This window comes from Harpia harpyja, chromosome 6 (assembly GCF_026419915.1).
Source record: "Harpia harpyja isolate bHarHar1 chromosome 6, bHarHar1 primary haplotype, whole genome shotgun sequence".
Classification (NCBI taxonomy): domain Eukaryota; kingdom Metazoa; phylum Chordata; class Aves; order Accipitriformes; family Accipitridae; genus Harpia; species Harpia harpyja.
Genome location: NC_068945.1, coordinates 4,440,819 through 4,457,523, shown reverse-complemented (window position 1 = coordinate 4,457,523; position 16,705 = coordinate 4,440,819). Strand labels below are relative to the sequence as shown.

The 16,705-nt window shown below is 44.9% G+C and overlaps 1 protein-coding gene across 11 annotated transcripts in view; it reads left to right on the top strand.

Moving 5' to 3' along the window:
- Positions 1–14,116: 14,116 nt before the first annotated feature.
- The window catches only part of DUSP16 (dual specificity phosphatase 16), a 70,100-nt gene continuing 67,511 nt past the window's right edge, over positions 14,117–16,705 (top strand). For 5 of the 11 annotated variants that reach the window (XM_052791008.1, XM_052791002.1, XM_052791004.1 and 2 more), the window contains exon 1: positions 14,117–14,251. The gene's annotated coding sequence lies outside the window, so the exon portion shown is untranslated. Of the gene's footprint in view, positions 14,252–14,471; positions 14,579–15,271; positions 15,358–16,705 lie in introns of those variants that run through there. The other 6 variants (XM_052791003.1, XM_052791007.1, XM_052790999.1 and 3 more) reach the window with 3 other exon arrangements.

Here is a 16,705-nt window from a genome sequence, read left to right as displayed (position 1 = left end):
GAGTATTGTTGTAACTGCTGATGAGCCTTGTATTTGCGTTTAACGGGACTTGTATTTAATGAGACTGCTCATGTGAACAAAAGTGACTTACAGGATCAAAGGCTGCACCACGAAAAGTGTTCTATTAACTGGATGTAAAACTAGAACACACTCCTGGATAACACAAACTTGTTTGCAGGGCTATTTCAAGGCAACAGGCAAAACAAGCAGCAGGTTATTGGGAGCTGGCAGGCTGCCTGCCTCGCCCATCCATACAGGGGAAATAAAAATGTGCTGTTTCAGAAAGATACAGAACAAAGCACAGGCATCCTTAACCTGTCATCAGCTCCCCTCTCGCTGGCTCTCAAAATCTTCCTGACATGTCCCTGAGCTCCTACTCCACCAATATCTCCTGAAAAAAACACCAAGTTTTCTCTTCCCCTGCCTACATTGCCTCTCCTGCCCTTCCCCTCGGCCAATGATCTACTCCAATTCTCTGAATGAGCCTTTGCTTGAATTTGCTGAGCTGACTGACCTTTGCTGACAAACATGTCCATGATGGCACCTGGCAGTAGTTACAGATGGACACGATCATGCTCAGCGACCATGGGTCAGATGAAAGGGGCAGAACAATACCAGGTAACACTTTTTTAACATGGCTGGAGCTACCATGGTTTGATTCACCTGAGTAGGTTGGGTTTAGAGCAAATTACTTCTAAGCATGTATTTACAAAATAGGCTGATCAAATTTTGTGTTTCAGTTCACTGAGGTTGCAAAATTTTGCCTATCGAGTCGACCAGGTATGACCCAGTAAAAAAGTGCAGATACTCTTGAACTGCTCTTTCTAGTTTCACACGACCTGATGCTCTGTCACCTTCCTTGGGACGTACTACTGACACCTAAACAATGAATCTAAATACTGCCATGCTTCTCTCTTGGTAGCCCACAGCAAATTGGAACGGCTTCTCAGGCATTTGAAGTAATTTAGGTAACAAGTAAAATGAGAGACCCAGAAGCTCTGTTAAGTTCCTCAGTCAGGCACATACCCTGATCACATCCAGTATCTGGGTGAGACATAGGTAACAGCCAGCTCTTTTCTCTCCTCTCCAGTTTCTGTGCAAAGGGAACCTGAATGCACGCTCCTGACGGAAGCTGTGTCGTATTCGGGTGCCCTGCTTTGTGATGGGGGACCAGAATTTGCCCAAGTGTGACACCAGCTTAGTGCAGACATGGGCATGCCCCCAGAGGTGCAGCACAATACAGCCATTTTGGAGGATCTCATGCACTTCTAGCCTTTTGCTACTTTTCTACTCTGACCACTTCAGTCTTGACTTCACTGGAAGAAGTGGCATTTAAATCGACAAGTCAGACTGCTAGTGCAGTCTATCTTATGAAAAATGTATCATATGAAAAATGTAACTAATTTTCTCCTTCTCATTCCCATATAAATATATATATAATAATTGTAAGACTATCTCTGACTTGAAAGCACAATTGATTTGTGGTGACTGTTTGAAGATTTGGAGGATTAACTGTAATTATAAGATCAAAATTAGAAAATATTGCCTACTTTGCAAAAAATATTAAAGCATAAGATCGAGGAGGGGGGTTCCCCCGTGTCTAAAAGGACCGTATTTTAAATGAAAAAACACACTGTGGACTTTTATTTTTTTTTCTTTTGAATGTTACAATACTGCTAAACAACTTTCAGACAAGACTGACCCAAGGTAAGAAAGAAATGGGCTCTATGAATCGCTAATATACACTGAAATAAAGCTACCTGTTTTTTAAGCAGGTGGTCTTTTTCTAACTTCTACCTCAGGATTTCCCTTAAGGATTTGGGACTGGGGACTATATTGTCCACCTAGAATTGGGGACTGACACTACACTAAAGTTTCAGAAAACTATATAAAATAGCTTGCTCCATTTATGTCTCCCCTGTCTTGTGTTACAAACCATTCATGGTCAGAGTGTGTGGTGTGGTTCTGCGTGTGGCAGAAGCTCTCTGTGGCACTGTGCCCCTTTCCTGCATGTTCTCCAACAGTTTTGCTGTCAGACCCAGGAGCAGCGTACATTAAAGCTTTATTAATTCCTGAATGGCTCTCCCTCTATAGCACTCCGCAAGGGACCATTAGTGGTTTCTGTCTACTGGGACATATCTCTAGAAAAGAGCTAAATGATGCTGTGAGGCAATTCAAGGGCAGTAAACCCATAGCAAGAGGAGCTTTCATCCTCCCCAGGATCCTCTGAGATCCACAGCTGTCTGTTTCCAAACAGGACATCGATGAGTTTTCTCCACGCATTTTCCATGATTTTAAGGCCCAGGTAAAGCTGCAGGAGAAAGCCTGACATACGTATGTAGGGTTGATGCCCATGTTAGGCGTTAGTCTGCTTGGTTTCAAAGGCGTCTCCAGAGGCTGATTTAAAGCATTTACATCAGTCTGCTGCTCGAAATCACTGAAACTGAGGTAAGTAGCTAATTATAGATGCTGTGAATAGACTCGTCAGTGGTCATTTCATAGGACCAAGTGATGTCATGCTACAGAATAGCTTTGCCATCAGTTTGACAGGTATTTTACCAAAAGAAATGCAGGTGGGAGATTTGCGTGTGTTAGTTATAGATTTTTTTGTATGTTTTACCATCTCCAGTTCTTCACGCAAATGAGCTATTTATTAACCAACTGCTACAATGTCAGGTGTAAACATTAACCAAGGAAGCGATGAATCTATACACAAATGGACAGCTGTGAGCTAAATGCTCACTTTGATTGCATATATATAATCCTTAGCTGTCTTGTGACTTGTCTCATTGAAAGAAGCGTCAGCCCCAGAGCGCTGTTAAGTTGCTTCAGTGAAATCATTCCCGTCCCTCTACCTCCATCTTTCTTAATGTCCTTTAAACGTCTAGCTATGTCAGGGAGAAAAGACCCTATTGCTGAATGCGTGTTGAGACTGCCATGGAAAATTTTCCCCTGACAGTGTCAGAAATGTTATTCAGAGTCCCTCAGATAGCTACAGCATTCTTAAATGGAATACAACTCACCCTTTTCCCCCTTTAATGTGTTCAGCAGACAGGTGGCGACCCAACTGGTGGCAAATTCCTAAGTATTTATATCTTTTAACTCTCAAATGATATGAACAAGTAATAGGAAATGTCATGCACTGAGTATATGAGTAATGTTCCCATTAATCAATCATCCAAAATAAACTGGATTATTATGTCTATTTGTACTATACTGTAGCTATTTGCAGATAGATGTACTGAAACAGCAAGCCGGATTCTTATTGGCTCTGCTCCATGTGGAGATTTAGAGGCAGAATTTCTTACAAGTTCACTCCTCTTCCACAGGTGCTTTGGCCAGCCACAAGAGAGATTCACAAATGTAGAATACCGCCAAGCTGCAATTGTCTTCTTTCTGGTGTCAGCATTTGACTCCCACTTGGACATAATTTTCAACTGAGTATAGAAGCTACGAGGCAGCGCAGATACCCTTCTGAAGAATGAGACCTCCAGCTGCTCTAAACTAGCAATCAGACCCAGCATGTTTTAGAGACAATTGGGATTTTGAAAATGAAGTCCAAACAAAACAAACGATTTTTTAATTCCTAGTTTCAAGAAAGAATGGTTGATTCACCACTTAAGTTGGTGACTGGTGTCCTACACATCAGTTCAAAGAAAGAAACTGGAATTTGTGAGTTACACTGGAGGTCTCATCTGTCTCAATTCCTGATTTTCTTGCATCGGTTTTGGCAGCAGACTACTACTTTTAACGGATGTGTCTCAGGGCATCCAGGAATCCTAGAAAAGTGCTGCTGTGTACATACCTGGAGCAACTCACTTAACATCTGGTATAGAAAAAACCCTCTGCAAAGAACATGTAGTTCCAGAGAGGTTGCAGTCGCTGCCAGTGCGGTACAGATTCTCACCGTGCAGAAACTACCTGCTCAGGGAAGCACCCTGAGGCAAATTTATCTGCAACACATTTATTTTTAGTGGGCACTGTAGGGCAACACATGCATGATCTGTTCAGCGCATCTGAGGTCCAAATCCCCTGGTGCCAGACCATTTGCAGTGTGGTTGCATTTGTGCTTGCGCTCCTCTCTGAACACAATGTGGAGTCTACGGCCGTGTTCCCACCAAAATACATTGAAGTGCCAGAGGAAGCACATACCTACTTAAAAGTCTGTTTGAAATACTGGAGTCTCAAACCACTTAAGCATACCTGCGTAAACCACTGAAAACAAGGTAGGTGCCTTACTGATCAGGATAGGGTTGTACTGAGTTGTCCTCAAATGCAGAAAAGACAGATGTCCCTGAATCCATAGTGCTGACAGTCTGTATAAAATGGAAATAATTTCAAAAAATTATAAAGCTCCTTGGCATGATAATAATTCATAAACAATTTAGATGGCTTTGTTGCTTTGTCTTTGTATGTTTTTGGCTTATAAAGTTCATAATTTGGCTGCACAACTGAGAAGAAACAAGAGAATGGCACAATACAGCCTTTTTGCACCACTCTGGAAGTGTTGAGGCACATTTAACTGTAAGTAAATATACCCTGTGCAGCTACACTGTCAACTTATGGACAGCTATGGAGAGGGAGGTATGTAATTGAGAATAAGACTATGGGATTTTTTAAAGATATATTTGCATATGCACTTGTTACTAGGGATTTTGTTGTTGTTGTTGTCGTTGAAGGATTTCACACCTTCATTCCTTCAATTACATATATACAGCCTTGACACATTTTATTCCAGGGCCTTTTTTCACACCCCTACCAATGTGAAAGGGCCTCTAAATGGATGTAAATGTAATTTGCTACCATAAAGAAGTCCAATTGCTAAGCACAAGAACAACTTTTATTGGTCCAATAAAATCCAGAAGCCATGCTGCATCGCAGGCATGCCACGGAGAGACAGAGTAGAGACAGAATCTGAGTAAGTTTTTAACATCGACTGAGATTAATCTGGACCAGCTAAAATACATTATGCATTATCATATGATTATTGTAGAGTCTCTCTTCAACATAAATTTAAGCTTGTTTGTAAACTTTAACTGTGTACATTTTACTTTAGTAATTTTTACAGTATAAATTCATATTTAATAAGCTGGCTTTAGAATGTTTGGTTTAGCAATAATGAGATCAACCCTACAATATCTATATTTTTAACATACTGACTTATACCATCCAACGGAACTTCCTCCTGAAATAGCTTTGCTCATAGAAATTTATACATAGAAATTTATACACTGAAATTTCATAATAATGACAGGACTACCTTAATGTTTGACAGATAAATTTTCAGCCAGGTATACTGATGCACTGAGATTTCTCAGTGTAAAATAAGGATACAAGATACAGGAATCATGACTGCCCTCTCTATACCATGTAATAATTTAGGTTGGAAGGGACCTCTGGAGGCCAGCTGGTCTAACTCCCTGTACACAGGAGAGCCAACTTCAACACTAAATCAAACTCCAAAGTTAGATCGGGTTGCTCGCGGCCTTGTCCATTCCAGCACGGACCGTCTCCAAGGATGGAGAAGCCACAGCCTCCCTAGGCACCTGTTCCAGTGTTTGACCAGCCTTATTGCAAAGAGCTCTTTTCTAATATCATCGGACGGCAAACCTAATGACTGTCAAAAAGAGTAACTCACTCTACTTCTGCTGGATTAGCAAGCTGAATCGACCCATGTTGCATTACAACAATGCCAGATCCACAGCAAGGGAAGTGGCAGGAGCTCACAGTTAGAAGCAGAGGGTAGGAAACTGTGAGCTAAAGCACCTCCTTTTGGCATCGGCAACCTGTTAGATGGGCTCAACCAAGTCATCTGTCTGCATCTTCTCAAGCTCTGTACAGCCCTGTGAGTAGGGACTGCCACTGACACACGTTGGTTCACTCTTTCCCTACTGCTTGCTGTGCATCCTTGTTCCCATGTTGCCGTCTCCTCTGCAGCAGTTCAAGCCTTTGTCCATTTACGTGCTGTAAATCAAATGGGGGACCAAGCTCTTCTTTCAGTGATGTCCAGCTTACAGCGTTTGTGCAACTGCATCTTGATCCCCTGCTGGCACTATATGGTAAGAAGGTATTTTAAATGAATCATCGGTTATAATAACCATTTTTCTTTAACTGTAGCTGACATCATTTAATTGTAAGTCCTAGTACAAAGTAACTGATGAATAAACATACAATTTCTGCAACTTAGTAATTAGACAGGCCCTTCTAACAGGGACTTCTTTTTCCTTTTATATTCTGGAACTCAAATTGCATCTACCATTTTCCCATAAATGCCTCCATTGACTGCCTTACAAAAGAATGTGTCCTCATATATTCCTGTCTATGAAGTTCTTCTGAGCTTACACAGTTGCCAAGAAATAATGTCTTGGAAAGTCATGTCCTCTACTTGAAACTCCCCCTCTTAAAAAACCTTCTGCCCAGTGTGATTTCATAATATCCCATTTAGATTTTAAATGGTCATGAAGATGCACATTCTTCAGCATAAGTTTATCTGGAACTCATCATCATTTGATCAGTGGCTTGAAACAATTTTTTAATGACCGGAGAGTCAACAAGCCAAATTTATATCTGAGGTAAGTGGATGCAGCTGCAAGTAAATCATGAGAAGTCTGAGGCAGACCTTCACATAGAAAATAAAACACTGGATGTGCAGCCCTGTGCTTTACCCTCATTGATCTTTTCCCCTTCTTTTTGAAGGCTGAACATAAACCAGGGTTTTAAACATTTGTAATATGTCAATGATTCTTCCCCCAGCTACAAGGAGAACAAGTGGCAAACTGCTTTGAAGCAGAAATGTTCTTGCAAGATTTTCAGCCCCCCCCCCCCCCCACCCCTGTAGAGCTAAAAGACTTGTACCCATACCTAATACACAGAAGCCAGCTTGTTCCTGAGCATCGGAAGGGTAGTCAAGAAGGCAATATAAAAATAAACTAGCAGTCCTTCACCTCACCTCCACCTTAGAGTTTTGAACTCAGATAGATTGCTACTAAAATAGGTATATTCTAACCTTGCATCCTAAAAAAAAAATAAAAATGACACGCTCTGAAATCTTCACATGCTTCTTTTCCTTGTAACCTGATATTTTCACCTGTCCTTCTCAACAAACTCTGCTGTCTGTTGTTGACAATTGGGCTAGTACCAGACTGGCAATTTTCTGACCACTGCATTCAACAAAACAAGACACTCCTCAGAGTTAACAGTCTTTCTTTTCTATGAATGTTTTTACTGTGAGGCCAGAATATTGATGTTCTGGGTGTTATCCACTTAAAGGTTTATACCAATGAAAGCTTATAAATGCAGGTCATTGTGGTGCTCATGCCCTTCTTTCCCACAGCAACAACAAATAGTAATTAACTCGATTTTCTTTTCCCTTTTAGAACTCAAGTTTTCTTCATTTCCATTATGGGTTTGTCTGTCTTGTCTTTTTTTGATATGAGGCTCTTTTTATCTATGAAGTACATTTTAATGATTCCACAGAAGAGAAATCCACCTCTTTCACAATCCGTTTGAATAACCACATAGTTTCGCTTGCATATTACTGCAACACCCAAATTGCACCTTAGAAACAGAAATAAAATAAACAGCAACCTATCAAATCCACAAGGCTTAGGATATCTGTAGGTGTCAGGAGCTGTTAAAGGTAGGCAGAAACAACAAAATGGATTAGGAGAAATGGTGAAGACTCTAAAACTGTCAGAAAATTTCCTCTCCTGTGTACATGTCTTGAAAATAAAAATGTTTTAAAATAAATAAATATGAATAAAAATAAACTGGTCTTTAATACCACAGGTTATTCATTCACTTTCTACATTCAGACTTTTAAATGAATTTGCTGATCGTGAGCTTACTTTAGCATGCTATCAAGACAGTAACTTTGTACTTAATGGTTTATATTGACCCAGGTTACGTTTCACGTGTCACAACTTTAAAGCATTTTATGGATGCTGTCCTTTTTCATTGTATCCTTGGTACACTTAGGAAAATATTTCATTATCAGAAAAAAAAAAAGAAGTCTAAAATGTATTTAAGGTTGGTAATTACTATACTCTCACATCATTTAAAGTATTCAAGTAGTTAAAAAGAAAGATATGAATAGTCAAAGACCTCATACATTTTATGTTGCCCTCATAATAAACACAAATACATTTTAGTTCTGATTCATCATTGGCCACAAACAAAACATGAACATACAAAGCTACTCTCCAGATAGTATAAATTGGCATAGCAACTTAAGTGTTAGTTGAGCAATGATGATTTACACCATCTGTGCTTACGGCCCATTACAAGTTGATTTCAGTACAAGTACACCAGCCTACAGACAAGTGACTAGCAGTGAGTAAGAGCGAAAAGAAAGAAGGTGAGGGGGGTGTTTATTGTGACAATTATCTTAATTTCTGGAATGTGTTTGTGATTTTGTTTTTTAATGTATCACTTTTCGTTGTTATTATTTAAATATTTTCTCTTTAGATATACAGGAAAGTGGGAAATGTTACTAGTTAAGTTTCTCAGTTGCTGTAGATTTGTCTGAACTTGCTGTTTCTTGAGAACAGTATTTCATTATTCTGTTTCCTGATGACAACATGTTATTATGGTCCTTTTCTGTAAATAATATTTATTATGATCTCCAGTTTCAAATGCCTTCTCAAAACTTAATCTTGCTGTTTCATACAGAAGTGGTTTAACCATCAAAATAATAGCTGCTTTTTTTTCTGTTTAAGATGATGAGGATCGATCAAAAGCCCCTAAGCTTTATAAAGCCCATCCATAGAATCAGAAATTATTATTACTTCTTCCTTTGTCTTTTCTTATTGTCTTCTGTTGTCTATATCTCATTTATAGCCTCTTTGTGTGTGTGCGTGTCTCTAATTGCAAACGAAGCCAACAAACTTTCATGCAAGTGCTTAATTTTACTAAATGTGCCTCTCAGGTAAGTAAGAAAAGTTACTATTTCTTTCGAGAGATGGAAGAGAGGAGAGGGAGAAGGATGAATTAGTGATTAGATCTGGAATTTAAGAGAACTTGGTTCAGTTCTCTGATCTGCAGCCATCTTGCTATACTACCTTGAATGAGTTACTTCATCTCAGTAACTCACTCTTACATCCGTAAAACATGGTATCATGATATTCCTCTGTCCCACAAAAGACTTACAAAAATAAAGGGTACTCAGAAACTATAGAGATAGGGATCATGTAAATTCCTATTGAGTAACGGATATAGGATTTATGAAGTAAGGAGAGAGAGGGAAGCAGGCAGCCGATGGTCTCCTTCCTTTTTCTCTGTACTTTGTGCTGCTCTGGTTCCTGTAACTCTCCCTTTCTCTTCCACTGCTCCAAATCATCCACTCTTGTCCTACAGAGAACAAGAATATTGCTCCGTCTTGTCTTACATTTCTCCCAGCCCCAAAACACGTATCTGCATTGAACCTAGACCTCTCCAATTGCATACTAACTCCAGCTTGTTTGACATGCTGTGAATCTGGCAGTCCTCGAGAAGCTACGGGGAAGTAGAGGTATGAAAACTACCTGCAGTGACAGACTGGAGAGGCTATTCTCATTTAAGCATTTTCCAGAGGGTAGAGCTTCCCAAGGTCTGATGTACACATGGAAGGGAAGAATGGGGAGATACTGGTTGTTCTCAACTCACTGGTTTCCCTTCAGCATTGCTACTCTGCAGCCTGTGTCTCTGGTGCCTGCGTTCCTCACACTACTCAAATTCCTCCCCTCTAGACTGAGCTCTGTGATCTCCCACTGATCTCCATCTGCAAACATTTCTCTCTTCTGCTCTTTCCCCACCCTCGGTCCTACATCTTCTATTCCTACCGGTTTCCAAATCCTCACGTTCCCATTGCTGCTATTCCACAAACCTGCGCTGCTCCGACTGCTGTACCCTGCTGTCTATGCCAGCAAAGCCGGTACTATCTAAAAATGCTATCAATGTTTGAATGTGGGTATCTCGGCAACCCTTCTATTTTTAAATACCCTGAAGAGCTGTCGGTAGCAGTTATGTCTGGTACAGTGGTCTGCTCTGAAAGCAGATTAGGCCATACTACTACCCACTGCCCCGAAGCCGTCCATGAAAAGGTCATCACCTCACTTCCCATCTGCTGACTTGTGTTTCCCCTAATCCATTTCAGCCAAACCAGACCAGTTCAGCTGACACCTACTATTTAAACTGCTTAAGCTACTCTGGTTGGCTTTGGCCGAAACAAGTTTGGGAGGGATTGCGTGAGCAGCTTGCGGGTAGGTAGGAGAGGTGGTAACCTGTGGCAGAAGACAGCTGGGACCGTGACTGGGAGCTGTCTGGGAATGGTAACCTCTTCAAGAACCCCACTTCAGCCTGTGGAGGAAGTGAGCACCCACAAGGGGATTTTAAAGCATGGTAAATTCTGTGCTTTAAGTTCAATTCTCACTTATTTTGCAAGAGGTTCCTCTGGCAAATCGCTCCTTTCCTCTGCACAGAGAGCATGATGATGTTACTCAGGCTGCCATTCATCTTTCCCCTGTTTAACCACTGCTAACTGATTAACCAAGTGAAGTGCCACAAAATCCTGTAGCTGGAAAAGGAACAAAAAAGTATGCTAGCTTTTACAAATAAAGAAAGAGAAACCTTCGTAAACAAAGTGCATGACCTCCAGCTCTTGGAAGTACCCGCCTATTCCCCCTTCCCACCCCCCCAGCAATAGGGGCAGCGAGGGGTGACACAATTCCAGCCGCTCCTGCCAGAAGCACGATGTGAACTCGTAGGACATAGTGGAGTGTCAAAGTTCGAGTGCTGTTGCATAGCCTGCTGGATAGCCACCATAAAGTCTTTTGCCCTTGTTTTACCCCATATAGGCACTTCAGGTCTTCTTATCTCATGAGCTTGATAAGGAGGCACAAGAAAGGGATGCTAATGTATTAACTCTTTCAGTACTGTTTCGCCAAAAAGGGGCAGTGAGTGCCGAGGCCAAAAAAATCCATTGCCAGAAATGTAGCAAAATACATTTCATAGAATTGACGGACCTTTGAAAACCTGGGGAGGGAAGGTCACCAGCCAGGGACACCAGCAAAGCCAAGCAGTCCCTCTCCCAGATGGGCAGATGGGACCCAGCTCTCCTCTCCTTTACCAAACTAAGGCCTGACTCCCTCCCTGGTTTGCACCTGCAGTTCAGATCGTTTCCAGGAGCCTGCTGTGCAAGTGGTAGGGAGGAACAAAAGGCTTTCAAGGAAAAAAAAATTAAGCTGGAGTTGGACTCTGACACGCAAACGAGTTACTGCTCCTTCACGAGTGACCACCTGCCAGCTGAGGCATGTCAGCTGCCAACACGCGCACGCTTTGCCCATTGCGAACAGGAGGTAAAGGACGCGGCCGCTAATCTCAATGAAGCGAGGTCAGATGCTGCCGCGCTCGAGTCCTCCAGACTCCTTCCATTTGTGTCTTTAGGTTAGCAACAAACTTGTACAGTTTCACCTTGTAATGCTCTCCCACATCAGATGCTCAGCTCAAGCTCAGCCGAAAATAAAAAGTTATTCTTAGTAATAACTTCAACCTGCAGGAGTTAATTGTGATATCACTGTGGTTTAGTCGCACCTTTTATTACATTAGGGAAAAGAAATATCCTGACTCTACACTGAAAAAGCTTTAACTTGCTGTCCTAGACTTTTCTGTATATATCCTTCTTTTCAGCTAAAAATAAAAATATTCCAAAAAGATCACAAGTACTTTTTATTCTTACAGTTTTACACTGAGGAAACTTTTTCAGTCTCCCAATTAAAAAAAAAAAACAACAAACCAGTTACATAAGGTGTTACCCGAGTTGAGACGACAAAAGGGAAGAGAGAATTGAAATGTCTTTTTCCTCCTCACCACGCGCCCCTCTCTGCTGCTCCCCACTTCTCTTTGTGAGGATAACCATGCTGGAACTATTTGTTCCTGCACTTCTCTGGTCTGAATAAGCTGGGGCACTGGCTGTCACCTCGAGTTTCTCTGGCACGCTCTCTGATCCCCTTCGTCGAAATGGGTCAGTTCTAGCTCCGTTAACCAGCAGTTAACTGTGCAGGCTTTCAATACTGTGAGCACTTTGGGGGGTTGCGAAAGGTATCTTCAGGGCCACTGGTTAGCAGACGAAAAAGGCAAAAATGGTCTTTAGCTACTACAAGACGGACACGTGCAAAATAGTGAATGTACTGACATAAAATTGCTTTACCGCAGTTTCTTCACTGCTTTTGATCTTTCTTTTGTCACTGCCTTATGGAGACCGGGCTTCTCTCGGGACCTCTCTCTCCCCCGCACGCTCTGCGCTCCCTTGCAGAGGACGCGACTGTTCAGCATGAGTGCCAGCAAGGCTTCCTCGTGGGAGACAGCTCGCAACTCCTTAACGCCAGGCCCTTCACCAAGGTGGTTCTTGGTCAGTTTTGTCAGGACAGAGCCCACCACCGTATCATTTGTTTGGAGTTGCCTGCTTCCTGAAAACACCACCCACACAAACCGTTTTGTGAGTGGGGCGATAGCCGCGTGCCTTTTCCCAACGCACTTTGAAGAGACAGCCACCAAGAGCGTAAGGACCCATGCGGTTAATCCTCTTTCCCGTGCTGTTTTCCGAGGGTTTGTGGCACAGGGATTCGAAAGCCGGCAGAGGTGACCGACCGGAGCTTGGAGTCTGCCGGGTAAGACGTCCCGCGTGCCCAGCAGCGCCGGCGGGCTCCCCTTGGTGACGATGCCTCCAAAGGAGAAAGAGGGCTGCAGAAGAGTCTGGGGTACCTGGAAGAGGGATGCGTAGGACAGGCAGGTCCCACCCAACCCCTGAAGGACGCACCTCGCTAGTTGACATCGGTACTAGCCAGAAGAGGTACGAGTTAGGCAAAAATAATTCTGTGCATCTGCTTAGACCTAACTTTCGCTTTCCTCGAGGTATTGGTTTTAGTTTTTTTTTTACTTAACAAGGTTATTTAAAGGGTGAAGGCCCTCAACGCGCCACGTGGCCCAACAGAGCGCTCTGCCCGCACCAACGCTACCCCAGGAGGATTTGCCGCCGTAACTCTTCGACGGCTCTGCGCCACAGCCGCACGTACCGCTTTTAATTTAAAAGGCCGGACGAGTATTTTAGGTACTGAAGGGCCCTTCAGCCGGTGGCACCGAGCGCAAGGGCTAGGCCGCCGCCGGAGACGGCAGGGGACGCTGAGGCGGGACGGCCGGGGCTGAGGGAGGGCGGGAAAGGTGAGGGCCGGGGCTGACAGGGGCGGGAAAGAGGTGAGGGCCGGCGCCGGGCAGCGAGGGCAGGGCGGGCGGAGCCTGTCTCCTCAGCCGGGCGAGGGGCGGGAAACGCTCGGCGGCGGCTCGGTTGAATCGCTCCGCGGCCCCGGCTCCTCCCAGGGGCCGGCCCGGCGGCTCCAGCGGGAGGCCGGGGGCAGCGGACGCGTGTGTCGTGTCCCCGTCCCCCCCCCCCCCCTCGCCCTCAGTGACAGCTTGGTACGGGGTGAGCCCCCCCCCAAATCCCGCTCCTCCGCCTCCCGCTGCCGGGGCTGGCGGCGGCGGCTGCCTCCGTCTCCCCGCAGGGATCCTCTCTCCCCGCTCCTCCTCTTTCTCCTTCTCCTTCTCCCTCTCCCCCCCCTTCACACCCCCCCCCCGGCTGAGTTCATTCACTGGGATTGGTTTCAAATGACGCCATCGCTTTATTTTTACACCAATGACCTCATCGCAGCAGCTTGAAGTTTACTGACCAGCAAAACTCTTTTTCTCTCGCTCGCTCCCCTCCTTGTGCCTGCCTGCTCTGCCCGTTTGTTTGCAATCGTTTGGGTCCTTCAGGGAACCGAAGGCTTTAAAACAACAAAAAACCACACCAACCCCCCCCTCCCCCCAAAGACCCCAAACCTTTCTCCCCGCTCCCGAGCTCTTCAGTGTGTCCCTCCTCCCCCCCCATCACTGTCCCCTTTTAATTTTCTCAAGCCATCTTGGGGGGTGGGGGGGGGAGAAGGAGAGGGGAAAAAAAAAAGTTCCGAATGTTTCCTTTTTCTTCTCTCCCCTCCCACCTTCACGCTTCCCCCTCTTACAATTAAGAGCCGAATATAGGTTTTATCTTCTTTTTTATTTTTTAAATTGCTGTTCTGTTCTTCTTTTTTTTTTTTTTTTTTTAATTGAAGAAGGAGGAAAAAGAGGAGCTTTCCCAGCGGCTGGAAGGAGACAAAGTTGTTTCGGGCGGCAGCGGCGAGGCTGGTGGCAACAACTTTTATCCCTGCCGAGGGGACAGACAGACAGACAGACAGGGGGTGACACAGTAAGTGCCGGGAGGAGCGCAGGGACCCCTCGCCCGGGGCAGCCCCGTGTAAGCCAGCCCGGGAGGGGGGCGAGGGGCGCGGGGAGGGGGGCCGGGTAGGGCTGGGCGGGGAGGAGGAGGAGGAGGAGGAGGAGGAGGAGGAGGAGGAGGAGGAGGAGGAGGAGGAGGGAGGTGAGGGAGAGGCGGGCGGCGGGAGCCCTCCCTCCCTCTCTCCCTCTCTCCTCCCGCATGCCCTTCCCCGCCGCCCCCTCACCTCCGGAGGAGAGCGCCCGCAGCGGACAGGTCGCTGCCCCGGGCCCAGGCAGGCTCCGGCCGCCTCGGCGGGTGGTAAGGAACGGGGCTGAGAGGGAGGGGGGTACGGTACGGTACGGTACGGTACCGGCAGCGGTACCGGCACCGGCGGGCCGCCCCGCGCTCCCCCTACCTGCTGCGGGGCGGTCGGCACCCTGCTGCCCGCGGCGGCTCCTGCCGCCTCCTCCTCCTCCTTCTCCTCCCTCTGCCTTCCTTTCTCACCTCCCGATATCCACCTGCCTCGCCTCCTAAAGGCAGGGGACGGGGGGGGGGGAAAGCCGGGCGCCTTCCCTGCGGGGAAGGGGAGGCAGCTCGCCGGCTGGAAGGGATGAGCAAGAGCGCGCTGACTTCTTCAGCGCGCCCCGAAACCGTCTGCAGGGGATGTTCGGGGAGGCTGTCGATAAGCTCTGGCGTGCGCGCCTGCCTTTCTAAACTTAGCAAACGGTGCTGGCTCCCAGTAGGTTTTCCGCTGCTTAAAATGGTCGAGGATGCTTTAAAGCCCCGAAGGGCTCCCGAAGAAATGTTGAAGTTCTGCCTTCAACTTGGAAAGCGTTTAAATTGAGGCAGTTGACAAAATGGAGGGCTGCTGTGGAGTCCAGGAGTGAAGCAAATTGCAAATTGTTAACCTGGTATTGCACTGGCGTAAACTCGTAACTCCGTGGCTGGCGCCAGGATGCGGCCTGACAGGTACCCTCTTCTGACTTTATTTTTTTTTTTTTTCCCCCGTAGAAGCGGCGGGATGAGGAGTTGAGTGCGCATCAGTTGCGTGCCGAACAAGGTGTATGGGATGTGCCTATTGCAGAGCCTGACCAATGGTAGGATTTTTTCAGTGGCCAAAAAACATTTGGTTAGATGTCAGATGGGAAGCTGGTTTTTTTAGAAAAGAAAAGCCAGGAGAATTTACTTTCTTTTATTGTCATTTCAGCTGGTTGAAATAGAAAATCGATCTTCCGTTTTTCCTTCGAGTGAAGGGTGTAGTCATAGCGAGCTGTATTGTCTGACCTGTGGCTAACTTTTTTTTGTTCAAACATTCGGTGTATACCCAGCAGAATAAATAGATCTTTGCTAGTTTTGAAAGTGAAGAGCAGATCGAACTGTTTCTCCTTGTAAGGAGGCGTACTGGGGTTCTTAAAAGAAAAAACCCCAACCAAAACCCCAAAATGATTTTGTAATCCTTGCTTTGAGATTTATGCTATTCCTGGCAGCATGTGGTTTGGTAGATACAGAGTTTACGAAGTCACAACTGACCAAACAGGAGTTGGTTTAGACTCTTGTGTTTTGAGGGGAGGTGGAAAAATAGTAAGTCTTAATTTCTTTTTATGGTGTTCATCCCACTGCCCATTGGAGATTGAAGCATTCATCACAGTTGTTTATGTTGGTTGTCTAGGGGTTTCTATTTGAAGGTGGAGCAAGTATGCAAGGGGGGGGGTGTACACGTATTTTTAGCTTTAATTTTTAATGACAAAAGATACAAAGAATAGTGACACTCAAAAGTAAATCCTGCGTTTACCAAGTATGCTTATTAAAAAGTTTAGGAAGGAATCTATAAAAGATGTCTGAGGTGTAATAAATTCTGGTCGTTATGCTTGTTTAATACAATAGTGCTTCAGTATATCTTAATACACCATTTCAAAGTCTCTTTTTAAATGAACAAATAAGTAAAAGCAGCAGAGAAGGTGCCAGTTCCTGTGCTAATCAGAGGTGGTACCTGCAAAGCGCTGTATGCTTAATCCATGTGCAAAGGTCCAGGAAGCCCAACCAAGCATTTAAAAACGCAACATGTTTTATAAAGATACATAAATACATTCCTGCTCTAGTAGCTCTGGTTTTGTTAGCTACCTAAGCAGATATAATGAACAAAATCACACCAGAAAAACTTCTGTAGAAGAAAGTGAACTCAATTTATCTTTGTTTCTGTAAAATGCATGCTCTTCTTTCAGCGAAGGCAGCTAGCCTGGCAAGGATGTTTGCTTTTAGCTAGAATAGCTTCAACCGTCCATAGGAACGGTATCGGCAGAAGCTGTGCGGGAATGTGTTAAATGGATTTCACTGGGAGCTCTGTCTCTGGGGTCTGGGCCAGCCCTCAGCCCGTGGGAGGAGTTGTGGTTGTATCTGCCATGTGCCTGTGCACCTTCCTTGGCAAAATGACATGCCCTGGGAGTC